The sequence below is a fragment of the Sus scrofa genome, chromosome 10 (assembly GCF_054392235.1).
Source record: "Sus scrofa isolate SSC_HxYL_T2T_F1_AM1 chromosome 10, Sscrofa_HxYL_maternal_Yorkshire_Landrace_v2.0, whole genome shotgun sequence".
Lineage (NCBI taxonomy): Eukaryota > Metazoa > Chordata > Mammalia > Artiodactyla > Suidae > Sus > Sus scrofa.
The window spans coordinates 89,977,811-89,990,847 of record NC_139392.1 but is presented as its reverse complement, the minus strand read 5'-3'; positions in this window follow the sequence as shown (position 1 = coordinate 89,990,847).

Sequence of the window (13,037 nt, the reverse complement as noted above, 5' to 3'; positions counted from 1 at the left end):
TTCACAGCTGTATTTATCACCACACCATCTCCTGCTCACCTGTCTTTGGTTTCCAGTCAGTCAAACATCCTGCCCCGGATGGTACTTCCTGTGCTGTCCGGAATCCTTAGCTGGGGACAAGCTGTGGCGAAGCTGTCAACTTGTTAATTAGCTCTATGGTGAGTGTGTTACATTAGTCATAAGGGGCCCCAGGCTCAGAAAGTGGGCTTGCACATCCTTTCTGAGGGTCCACTTGACGAGTTGGTTTCCAAGGAATAAATAAGAATTTTCCATGGTGCCTTAAGAGGGAGTGCCTTAGCACCTGCCGTTCTGCTTATGCTTCCAGCCGGCTCAAATTTGAGGGGTGGGCTCAGGATGTGACAGCTGGGAAGCTTTCACTTTGTAAAAAGCTGTTCTTGAGGAGGTGGGTGCATGAGCTCCGCAGAGCAGAGGATTGTAGAATAAAGATTTCGAGAAGGGGATTTTCCTGGGGGCTCAGTGGGTTAAGGATCTGGCATCGTCGCTGCTGTGGCCTGGGTTGAATCCCTGGTCCCAGAACTTAGGCTGTTGGGCGCGGCCAGAAAGGGAAAAAAAATGATTCAAAGAAGGATATGAAGACACACAGGAGAGTTTGCACGTATTTGTGGAATGAATTTTGCTGCACCACTGATGTGGCTTCACTGCGAGGTGTACTGGGTCACCTCTTGAATGTGCCAGCACCTTCCCAGAGTACGTCCCCAGAGGGCTGGCTTCTTCAATCCTTGAGGACGCTGATTCCTCCGCCATCAGATGGGAATGTGCTCCTATTTCATTTTGCACAACCTAAATGCCTATGAACTATGGGATTTTTTTAAATTAAGAAAATTTAATTAATTAAAAAAATTTTTAGAGCAGTTTTAGGTTCTGAGCAAAATTGAGTGGAAGAGATAGAAATTTCTCATAGGCCCCCTGTCCCCACACAGGCACAGCCACTTTCCCCTTCGACGTTGCAACAGAGTGGGGGTATTTGTTACAATTGATGAACCTACACTGACACATCTTTATCACCCAGCTTCTATAATTTACACTGGGGTTCACTCTTGGGGCTGTACATTCAGTGGTTTGGGTGGATGTCTACTGACATGGATCCATCTGGTGTCCTGCAGAGAATTTTCATTGCCCCCCAAATCTGTGCTCCCTCTCTTTCCTCCCTCCACCCCCAGCCTCTGACAACCACTCATATTTTTACTGTCTCCATCATCTTTTCCAGTTGAAATTATACAGTGTGTAGGCTTTTCAGACTGGCTTCTTTCACTTAAATGTGCAGTGAAGTGTCCTCGTGTCTTTTCTTGGCTTCTTAAGCTTATTTCTTTTTGGTGCTAAATAATATTCCATTGTCTGACTGTTCAAAGTTCACTTATCCATTCGCCCACTGAAGGACTTCTTGGTTGCTTCAAGTTTGGCAATTATGAGTAAGGATGCTATAATATTCGTGCACAGGTTTTGGGTGGACATAAGTTTTCAACTCCTTTTTGTAAATACCAAGGAACATGATTGCTGGATTGTATGGTAAGGGTCTGTTCAGTTTTGTAGGAAACCACCAGAGTCAAGACTCTGACTAGTGTCCACGAGGACTTGGGTTTGATCCCTGGCATCACTCAGTGGGTTGGGAATCCAGCATTGCCTTGAGCTGTGGTATAGGTTGCAGATGCAGCTTGTATCCTGCATTTCTGTGGCTGTGGTGTAGGCTGGCAGCTGTAGCTCTGATTTGACTCCTAGCCTGAGAACTTACATATGCCGCAGGTGTGGCTGTTAAAAAATGCAAAAAAAAAAAAGAGGGATATTTTTCATATTTTCACCAAACAGTCTTCCAAAGTGGCTGTACATTTTGCATTCCCACCAGCAGTGAATGAACTTTCCTGTTTTTTCACATCTTCGCCAGCATTGGATGTTGTCAGTTTGCAGATTTTGACCATTCTAAAGTTGTGTAGTGCTATCTCATTGTTTTAATGTGCATTTCCCTGATAACATACAATGTGAAGCATCTTTTCATATGTTTATTTATAGCTCCTTTGGTGAGGTGTCTGTTAAGGTCTTTGCTGCATTTAAAAAATCAGGTTGTTTGTTGTCTTATTGTTAATTTTAAGGATATTTTGCAAATATTTTCTCCCAGTCTGTGACTTGCCTTCTCATTCCCTTAAAGAGACACTATGTTTTTAGCATATTTTATCTATAGGTTCTGTTGGACTATCTTTTGTAAGATACTCCCTTAGAAAATGTAAAATTACTATGTTTGCTATGAAATAGAAGACTTCGGTCACTCTTCCTGTGAGAACGGTTACTATAAGCTGCGCTCTTATTGGATACTTGTACCTTCAGACTAGTCAAACCGTAAACGAATCCAACCAATAGGAACACGGGATTCTCAGCATCACTCAGAAGAGTGTTCATCCATCCTTCAGCAGACAGGCAAGGTGGTAGAGCCGTGATGGGGCTTGGTATCAACGCCACACGTTAGTGCTTTCTTCGTGCCCTTGCATTTCAGGGACTCTCTTCACATGACAGCTCATCCTTCTCCACCGTGTTACTCTCCCATAGCTTTGAGGTTTTTCTGTGCCACCTTCTAAATTGCAGAAGAGGGTATGTAAGCCAAAGGGGCTGCCCAAATGGTAAAAGGGAATGGATTACCAATTAGCAGTAGTAATAACACTACACTATGCCTGCTGTAAAAATATATTCGTCACGCTCAAGGGGGGAAAACAGGTGACTTGAAGAAAATCACTCCCTTCTTTTTCAGATTTTATTAAACGATTTTTGTTATAGGTGATTTCCAATTTTCTGCCAATTTTTGCTGTACAGCAAAGAGACCTGGTTATACATACTTACATACATATATACATACATATATACATATATATATATATATATACAGTCTTTTTCTCATATTATCTTCCATCACGTTCCGTCTCAAGTGATCAAGTGATTGACTAGAGATCCCTGAGCTACACGGCAGGACCGCATTGCTTATCCATTCCAAATGCAACAGCTTGCATCTACTAACCCCAAACTGCCCGTCCCTCCCACTCCCTCCTCCCTCCCCCTTGGCAACCACAGGTCTGTTCTCCATGTCCATGAGTCTGCTTCTGTTTTGTAGATGGGTTCACCTGCGCCATATTCCTTTTTGCAGATCTTTTTCCAGGAGCCTTGTCAGTCCTTCATCTGCTCAAGTGCTGCTTTCTTTCCTCCCTCATCTTGTAAGTTTGCTGCTTCCTGCTCTGGATGAGAAAGGAGGAAACATTAGGGGGAATGCCAGAGACAGCCAGAAAGTAGAAGGGGGGTCCCTTTGGGTAGATACAGGATGGGCTTACGCACAAAGCAAAGCAAGGCTCCTGTGACCGTTACAAAGATTATTTCACATTGCGTTTAACCACCAAAGGAGCCTATGCAAAAGTCGGTGTTGAGGCAGCTGAGTTGGTTCTGTTTTAATTTTCATGAATTTTCCAAACCCTGCTCCGTATTTTTTCCTCTGGAGTCTGGGGTCCACAGTCAGAATGCTACTGTGTGGATGACCTTCTTATGGCTGTCCGCGGAAAGTATTTCTGTTTCTGACATTTTCTTTCAAACAGTGGGGTTGCCAGTGTTGAAAACACAAATTCAGATCAATAGCCCTTGGTGTCTGTCTGTTGGTTTCTCGTTTTGTCTATCAAAAATCCTCTTGGAAGATAATGGAATTAAATGCTTTCGGGGGGGGGGTCCTCTCTGTGAGTTTTTCTCTTTACACTTCCACCAGTTAGTGCATGAGTGGTGCTTTTGAGTGTCTCCAGCTCTTCCTTAGCCCACTCTTAGTGACACCTCTCTTTCCCGCCTCTATTGCTATTCCGGAGCCTCGAGGTTTTGTTTCAGCTTCTAGACTTCAGGAGGATGGACCAAGGAGGTTATTCCAAGGTGTCAGCTTACTACCTTTTCATTTGTTTATTTTTAAAAGCAGTATCCTTGCCATCAACCAACAAGCCCATTGCCTAACCCAATGGGAGGTGAGTGCCAAGTGGCACAGAAAGAGAGCTGAATATTCAAAAGGTTCTCATGTTTCTATCAACCTAGTGGCTGGACAGCGGGAGGCGGGGGTGGGGGCTCTGTTAGCCTTAAGCCCAGAGCTGCCCCACTGCTGCCACTGGGAGTGTCCTTGAGAGGATTTTAAGTAAATACCATCATGGGGCCAGTGCACCAGGTGTCAATTTGTATTTATATGATGGGTGACAGTGCCGAAGCAGGCCTCATGAATCATTCAGGATTACCCTTGTGGAGAGCCTCTAATTCTGCCTGAAGGATTAGGGAAACAGGGTTCAAATGCTATTCATCAGCCTTGTCTTTCAGGGAGCACCGGTGAAGTCATCCAGTGCCTGACCTATCGCTCAGACACTCCATTTCTAAGTCTCAGAGAAAGGTCACCTAAAGGTAATGGAATATTTTCATCAAGGTGGCACAGCCATGCTCCCTCAGCTGGTTTGGGAAACTATTTTCTGGGAGTCGGGGAGGAGGAAGAAGGAGGAACTCACAGAGCAGGGAAGGAGGGAGATGGTTCAATGCCTTGGGCATTTCTCAAAAATGTCTTCCTGGAAGAACGTGAGAAAGAATGGATGTGTGTCCACGTGTAACTGAATCACTTTGCTGTACAGCAGAAAAGGTTGTGACCTTGTAAATCAACTATACTTCAATAAAACTCTAAAAAGCGAAAGAAAAACCTTCCTGGATGATATAGATATTAATGTCGCTTTTCAGAATAATCCTACGGAAATGCATGTTCCCATCTGGCCAACGGAGAGTCTGTTCACCATCGGGGGCTGCTCACCACGTGAACAAGAAGGAAATTTTTCAGCAAGGGGTTTGGAACTCCCTTCCTTTTCCTTCTTTTCACATCAGAGACTTTGAATAATATCTCAACTTCTTGGGTGTTCAGCAGCCTTATCTTCATTCTCTATTAATAGCTCTGGATGTCTGGGGTTGCACTGGACATATTTCAGTATTGAACCAAACTTTTGTGGAGAGTGGATTTCACTGACTTACCAAGAGTGAGAGTGGGGAAAAATGAAATTCAACATCAAGGATGAAAGAGCCCAGATTTAGGGTTTGTGTTTGATGATTGGCTTCAGCCACTTGGACCAATTTTTTTCTGAAGATCTTCTCATCACTGCGGGGCTACCGACAGCTTTGACCCGGTAGATGGCTCCTCGAAATACTGTTTTCACTTCTTGAATGCGGTACACCTTTGGTGTTCCTCCCCCACGAGCTGCTCTTCCGCTGCCTCTTCCTCATCTACCCGCTTCCCCAAGTCGGGGCCCCGAGGCTCCTCCTCTCTGGGCCTTTAGTGACGCCATTTAATCTCATAGATTTAAGTACCATCTGTGCGCAGGCAGCACCCACACTGAGGACTCCTGCCCGGACCTCTCTTCTGAATTCCTAACTCACATTTCCGCCTGCCCACTCAAGATTTCCACTTGGTTTCTTGAATTTTGCACGGCTAATGTGGGAGTCCAAATTGTCATCGCTCCAAACCCACTCTGCCACCGCCGTCCTTATCTGGGTTCATGCCAATGCTATCAGTTTTGCTTCCTAGGCCAAAAATGCTTTCTGCTCCAATACAGGTCTGGGTTGTGTGGAGTGAGAAAGGCTGTTTTTGAACTTCCAAGTATGGTTTGAGGTTGTCCGATGAAATCCTGGCTAGGGTCCCATTTCCCCAGGCAGAATGTAGGGAGACGGGCAAGCTTCTCAGAGAAGTCAAGTGTTTGGCGTGGCACCATGTCCTAATGGCGTGGGAACAGTGAGGCTCTATCCTTTATGGGTGGGGGGGGTCAAATAATTTATGGGAGAAATATTATAATTTACAGCAAGACACCTTTGACACAAAGCAGCTTCTTGTATCACAGGTTGTTTTACCTTGAGTTAGATTAACTTTCCAATACATGTAATGAGATGGGGTCCATGGATCCCATCATTATACTGGATGATACTGAGGCTCTGGACAGCCCCACGTTAGCATTAACATAGGATTGATGTGTTAGGTGGTCTTGTATTCGCGGGATTACAAACATAACTTATATTATACATAATCCCAGGGGAAGCATCTAAGTAGCTAAGAAACATATTCCTTCCCCTCTAACATGGAGAATTTTTTCAAAGTCCTTTTGCTCTTGTTGCTATGATGTATGCTTTGGTGGTTATCTTTATGTACAAATCTTTGTATTTGAGACTTTTTACTTCGTGATAGACTCCAAGTGAAAATACTGGATGAAAACATTTAAGAGCATTGTAAGGAACTAGATGTGTATTGCTGAATTGTGCTCCAATGTGCATTCTCCCTAGCTGTTGTGATGCAGTGCAAACAGACCTATAGAGTTACGTCCCAGTGGGAGGTGAACCTTCAAGTCCTCCAACCAAAGAGCCAAGGACCCGAAGGAATGAGAACCTGGCAAATTCTCACAAGTGTTTGCATGAAAAAATAACGGAGTGGAACATGGGAGAGACTTAAATGGGAGACAGGAAAGAAAGGCACGATCGAGTTGATATGGAAACAATGGTTTTGAAGTTCAAGGTGGAAGAATCCGTAACCGCAACTAGCAGATGCCTGTGCCTGTGTTGTTATTTCCATTTTTACAGATGAGGAAAGGAAAGAGGTTTTGGTTGTTATGCCCAGGGTCTCAGAGTCTATTAGCGATAGAGCTTGGATCCCAGTCTTTGCCCTCTGTTGCTGTTCTACATTACCTTTCAATGCTTACATATCTTGTTTCCACTTAAAGTATTCAAGGCATCATGTATTAGCTAAGCAAGATGACTTAGGGTGGAATGGATGCTTTCTGTCCTATCAGCTATGGAACAACCGGCCAAGACTGACCTTGCTGTGATACGGAGGGCAACTGGAAAATTCACATCACTCTGTGGTCACCGTACTGAGATCTGTGGGTATCATATCCTGTAATTGCCACTACTCAAAACCAAAATGGTGCACACTTTGGAAAGCTGGTGTGTGGGTCTCCTAAAAAAACATTTCCTTTGAAAATAGCTAAAATTCTGGGTAAAAAGAAATGTAATCTTTTGGAGTTCCCATTGTGGCAGCGGAAACGAATCCAACTAGGAACCATGAGGTTGCAGGTTTGATCCCTGACCTTGCTTAGTGGGTTAAGGATCTGGTGTTGTCATGAACAGTGGTGTAGGTTGCAGATGCAGCTTGGATCTGGCATTGTGGTGGCTGTGGTGTAGGCTGGCAGCCATAGCTCCAACTGGATCCCTGGCCTGGGAACCTCCATATGCCTTGGGTGCAGCCCTAAAAAGCAAAAAAAAAAAAAAAAAAAGAAAGAAATGTAATCTCCTTAAAAGCACCAATGGGCTGGCAAAAATTTCAACAATAACCAGGCCAGGGACTGAAGGATGTAGCGAACCACAGGGAGGTGAGTGGAATGTTGCCCTAAGGGTTTATGCCAAACCAAGTGAACTTGAACTTCCTTTTTCTTTAAGTGATGTGGTGGTTCTCCGTAAGACTCAAAATTTACAATATGCTAGAAATTACATTCTTTGTAACCGTGGAACATTTTGTGGAATTTTGAATATTAACCTTAAAATGTATGAAGAAGTACCTAATTTTTGCAAAGCCTTTGAGGGGGGGGGAGATGCAAATAAAAGCAGGTAGAACCCTGGGTAAGATGTGAACAAACACAGAATCTGCTTTTGAGTGTTGTGAGCAGCAAACTGGTGATGTGTTCACTCTGCCTTCTCTGGAGAGCTCGTAGATAATGACCAGAGGACTGTGTCTGCAGCAGTCAGCCTTTACAATGCACCCTGATGGTCCCTGATGTGATGCCCTTGGCAGCCACATCCACACTGTCCCAGGCTTGATCTGTGTGACCAGCAGGGTTTGGCAGAAATGATAGGTCAGTTTTGAAGATCAAGTTATCAAAAGCTATAGCTTTTGTCGGGGGCATTCTTGCACTCATAGGTTTTTGTCTCTGTTGGGTCACTGGCTTCAAGGAAGCCACCGGCCATGTGGTTAGCCAGCCATTTGGAGAGATCTTTGTTGTGGGGAACTGAGGCCTCCAACCAAGAGCCAGAGAGGAACCTAGACAGGCTGGCAGCCATGTGGGTGAGCTTGGCAGTCTCTTCTCCAATGACTGCCATCCCATCTGGCAGCCATTGTACCAAGCCAAGCCATTCCTGGACTCTGGACCTGGGGAGAATATGTCATTTGAGAGAACAGTATTTGTTATTTTCAATAGCTCAGTTTTGAGTAATTCCTTAGGCATTAGGTAATAAATGCCTTGGCATTCAGCAGATGCCTGTGATTTTGGAATAGGCTAAATGTCGGGAGGGAGCAGTATTAACCCTTTATTACCCTCTAGGGAAGATGGGTACATCTCAGCGGAAGAGAGGAGTCATCAGACTGGGTGGGGCTTCAGAGAAGAGAAAGAGGAGGGGGGTAGGGAATTCATATTTTCTGATAACCCGGAGAACATCTGAGTGAGACGCCTAGGAAAATGTTGAGGAAGGGAAGCAATAGGAATGAAGTAGCCTGACCAGGTGCACGGTGCTCTTTGGCAGCTCCCCTCCCCTATCCTAACACACACCTGCAAAGGTGCACACACGCACGTGCATGCACACACTTTTGGACGTCAGCCAGGGCTTCCACTCGCCCGTACTGGACCTTCTGTGTCCAGTACGGGCGAGTACTGTGTCCAGCACTGTGGGTGTGCACCGCCTCTGAACAGCCTCAGGCTCTGGGCACATGGCCTGGCAGGCAGACGTGTGCTTTTGTGGCAGAAGGCACAAAGACGAAAAGTCCACCTCTTCTTCCACATGGATGCGAGCCAGTGCCAGGGCTCAGGATGGGCAGGTGAAGCTCAAGCTGGATCTCAGCCCACTCCTTCCCCTTGTGACATGTGCAAACCACACAGCTGTCCTGGTGCTTGAGCCTACTTGACAAAGCCCCCTAGACATTTATATGACTTTAGTTTAGGGAAGGCAGGAGAGCTGGAAGTTTTCTGAATCCATCAGGGAAGGGCGATTCCACTCCATGGCACGGTGGCTTGTCATGGACGCCGGACAGTGAGGAATACCCACATGCGGCTGATTGCCCATTTGGAGCAACAATGCCAGTTCCCCGATTTCCCTGCCTCTAAGGATAGAAAGCCAGGCCCGCCACCCTGGGTGTGCATCTATAGTAAAAATGCTCACTGCTCCTTTCCTTGAAGAAATGCAAGATGCCTTTCTTTTCTGTGTGTGCAAATAAATATTTATTCATTTTAGGAAAAAAATAGGTAAATGTGTTAAATTAAGGTCTTCTATATTATTCCTCAAAATATGAGTTGGGAGTGTGTGGCTGCCTGAAGCACTGTGTTAAGAAAAGTAGGAGGGTTTGTTCAAGGCTCTCTGAAAGGAGTGCAGGGATCGATTAGCTACGTCTGCCACGGGTGCTGGGTAGGAAGTCAGGGCATGTTTAGTATCTACCAGCACTATGAAAACAGTCAAATGAGAAGTTCCTGTTGCAGCTCAGCAGGTTAAGAATGTGACGCAGTGTCTGTGAAATGTGGGTTCGATTCCTGGCCTTGCTCAGTGGGTTAAGGATCCAGCATTACCTTAGCTGTGGTATACGCTGGCAGTTGCCGCTCTGATTCGACCTCTAGCCCAGGAGCTTCCATATGCTACGGGTGCCCCTGTAAAAATTTTTTTTCTTAATATTTAACATTTTTTAAAAAGTCAAATGTTTTTAGAGGCTGAATTCAGGAGACCACAAAGAAAGTTGTAAGAGTACACAGAATTCTGGCTACTTGGAAAAAAAATGATGAATGATTTCATTGGCTTAGATCTTCTAGCAGAATTTAGACCAGGGTGCCCAAGGACGGGGGGGATGGGGTGTATCTGATGGGGATTTCCTTGGGGTCCTTTCAATTTGTTTTTAAATCAAAAAGCCAACTTTCTGCTTTTACTTCTCCCACACATTCCTGTTTTATGTAACGCTTAGACTAAAGAGCTCTTAATGCTTCTATAGTTTAAAACCAAACCAGCCAACCCATAAATACAGGGGCCAAAGACCATCATAAGATGACCCCGAGTCACTCAAAGGTCAAGTGTCTGGTTTGCAGTCACATAACGTTGTGGCTACATTGCCACCGTAATTGGAGGCTCCTGCCTTCACCCACCCAGTGGGGACCAAGGCCAATCCTGGGACTTGCCGAGTGGGCAAGAGAGATTTATAAAATAGATACTTTTCCTTTTTTTTTTCTCTTTTTTGGGTCATACCTGCGGCATATGGAAATTCCCAGGCCAGGGGTCGAGTTGGGGTGGCAGCTGCCAGCCTGCGCCACAGCCACAGCAATGTGGGATCAGAGCTGATCTGTGACCTGCATCGATGCTTGTGGCGACGCTTCATCCTTAGCCCACTTAGCGAGGCCAGGGCTTGAACCTGCATCTTCGCGAACACTGTGTCCAGTTCTTAACCTGCTGAGCCATAACAGGAACTCCAGGACGTCTCATTTAAAGCCCTGTTATAGAGGAACTGTCTACTATGGTGGCCACCAGAAAAACACTCCTGGTCAGAAATTCTTCTCTCAAAGAGTAATCTTCTTGTGTATTTGTAATCATTTGGCAGCTCGTATCTGGGTCGAGGCCAGCTGCTCTACGGAAGATGAACAATACAGGAAAGGTATTAAAAGGAGATCATGCTGATTTCGCTTGGAAGCAATGGTCACACACACAAAAAATAAATAAATAGCAGTAAAAACCGTGGGATTCAAATCTTATTTTTAGAGTCTTTTGAATTAATCTGCAGACAAATGATTTGAACCCATCTGTAAAAAGGGGGAGGGTGGGGGCGGAATGCAAACATTGGCTCTGAGGACAAAAGAAACTCAAGCCCTCACGCAGCTGAGGAACTCAGCAAACCTTGAGTCACTTGGAGAATTTTGCAGGGTAATGTACAGCTGTGGCCCCAAGGGTAGGTTTATTATTATTATTAAATGTAATAACCCTAAAATTCAGGGACGAGTCAACAGCAAAAACAGAACCTCAGCAGAGAGATTTCAGGTGATGCGCCCGTCAGCCAAAGTGACGTTTAGAAGCCAGAAAGAAGGAATGACAAGTCTCGGGAGAGGAAAGGTAAGAACCCCCAGATCAACAGCAGGTCACTTTGTCCTGTAGATGTGATGTGCCAGGGACAACTGGATGAGAACTGGGGTGGCGCCTGTTGAGATTGCGTAGAAGGTGTGGGCGGCTCGAAAGCAAAGCTGTTTGTCATGAGAATTAGGGACACTGGGTACGGTCCCATCTGGATATGCCAGGACCTGTGTCCTCGGCTGGGGCTCGTGGGGGTGGGGAGGGAGAAGCCGGTGGCAGGGGGCTCTTTGAGTCTATGTGGCGGATAGTTTATGCATATATTTTGATATCTTTTTTACAGCTGCCCGTGCGGCATATGGAAGTTCCTGGGCTAGCGGTAGTATTGGAGCCGCAGCTGCCAGCCTACACCACAGCCACAGCCACGCCAGATCTGAGCCGAGTCTGCGACCTACACTGCACCTGCAGCTTGCGGCAACATGGGATCCTTAACCCGCTGAGTGAGGCCAGGGGTTGAACCCGCATCCTCATGGACACTATGGTGGGTTCTTAACCTGCTGAGCTACAATGGGCACTCCTACACTTTTTTTTTCATTTTTCAAAGTTTTATTGATGTGTGTTTGATCATTTCTGCTGTACAACAAAATGATTCAGTTATACATGTAGACATGGAATATTGGGTAGAGTTCCCTGGGCTACTCCGCAGGTGCCCGTCATGCTTCTTTATGTTGAGAAATCGCTCTCTTGTGCTGGTTTTTTACATGCACTTTAAAATCTGGTAACCCTAAGGGCTACACCTCTGCTTTGGTCATTTTTACAAATTTAGGTAATTTTGGTGTTTGGGGGAGCCCTTGTGCCAAAGCTTAGTCATCCACCAGAGCGCAGACATAACTTTGGTCCTTTACTTTTTCCTGCCCTGTGGAGATTCTCCTGGTGATTCTAAGATCTGGGAGAGTTGGCGTTTCATGCTACAGTATCTGTTCCCGCTTAAAAAAAAAACGTGTATGCTGAACGTGTAACAGTTGGGTAAAATAAGCTTTTGAAGAAAACAAAACACAGTTTTCGTCATCAACCACGGAGTTGAATCTCATCTCATGTTCAGTTCTTTCCCTCTCCACTATGAATTCTTCTTCCGGAAGTGGACACCAGCAGGCAGTGCTGGTGTCCAGAGTCATGGGATGTGTTCTTCATCTGCCTCGGTCTCAGACTCCCCTTTGCTTCGCCTGCTCCACTCATATAAGTCGTGGGTCTTCATTAGCTTGACTTTGGTGTATCTTCGCCAGGGATGGAAGTCTACCTTCTTTGGATCTCCCAGGGTCTTCTTTCTTGATGCATCTAAAGAAGCAAGGCTGAGATACTGTTTAGAGCCAATTTTGTCCTCCTTCCTATAACCTCCTCTGGACCATTGTTTCTCCAATCAGAAAGTTTCCTGGCCAGATTGAATCTACTCCATTTCATTTTTCTGTTTATGATTCTCTGGATCATGGAGAGAGCAGGTGTTGACACCACCATTTGAAAACTGTGGAACTGAGCTATGGAGGTGATAACTGAAATATAAATGTGCCCCTTGATACTCCATTAGGGGATATTTTGAAGAAAAAGAGATTAGAACTTGCTTCTTTTATTCCTTGAAAACATAAAAAATTAACCTGTACAGTATTCTTTTAATAGGACATCTTCTAGATCAGTGGTTCTCAGCGCTGACTACACATTAGTATTTACCTGGGAAACTTGAAAAAATATTAAAGCTCAAGTTTTACCGCAGGTCAATTAAATCAGCTGTGACTTTTAAAATATCTATCCTCCTTGGGATTTGTGGATCTTTGAGAATCTATGGATTGGTATCTTTTGTCAGTGTTAAGAAAATTCTCAGCCATGATTCTCTCCTCTTCTCTCCTTTTGCGATTGCAGTTGTACATTTGTTAGATCATTTGATTGTGTCTTATTCGTCTTTTCTATTCTGTTCATTTTTTCCTCTGTGTATT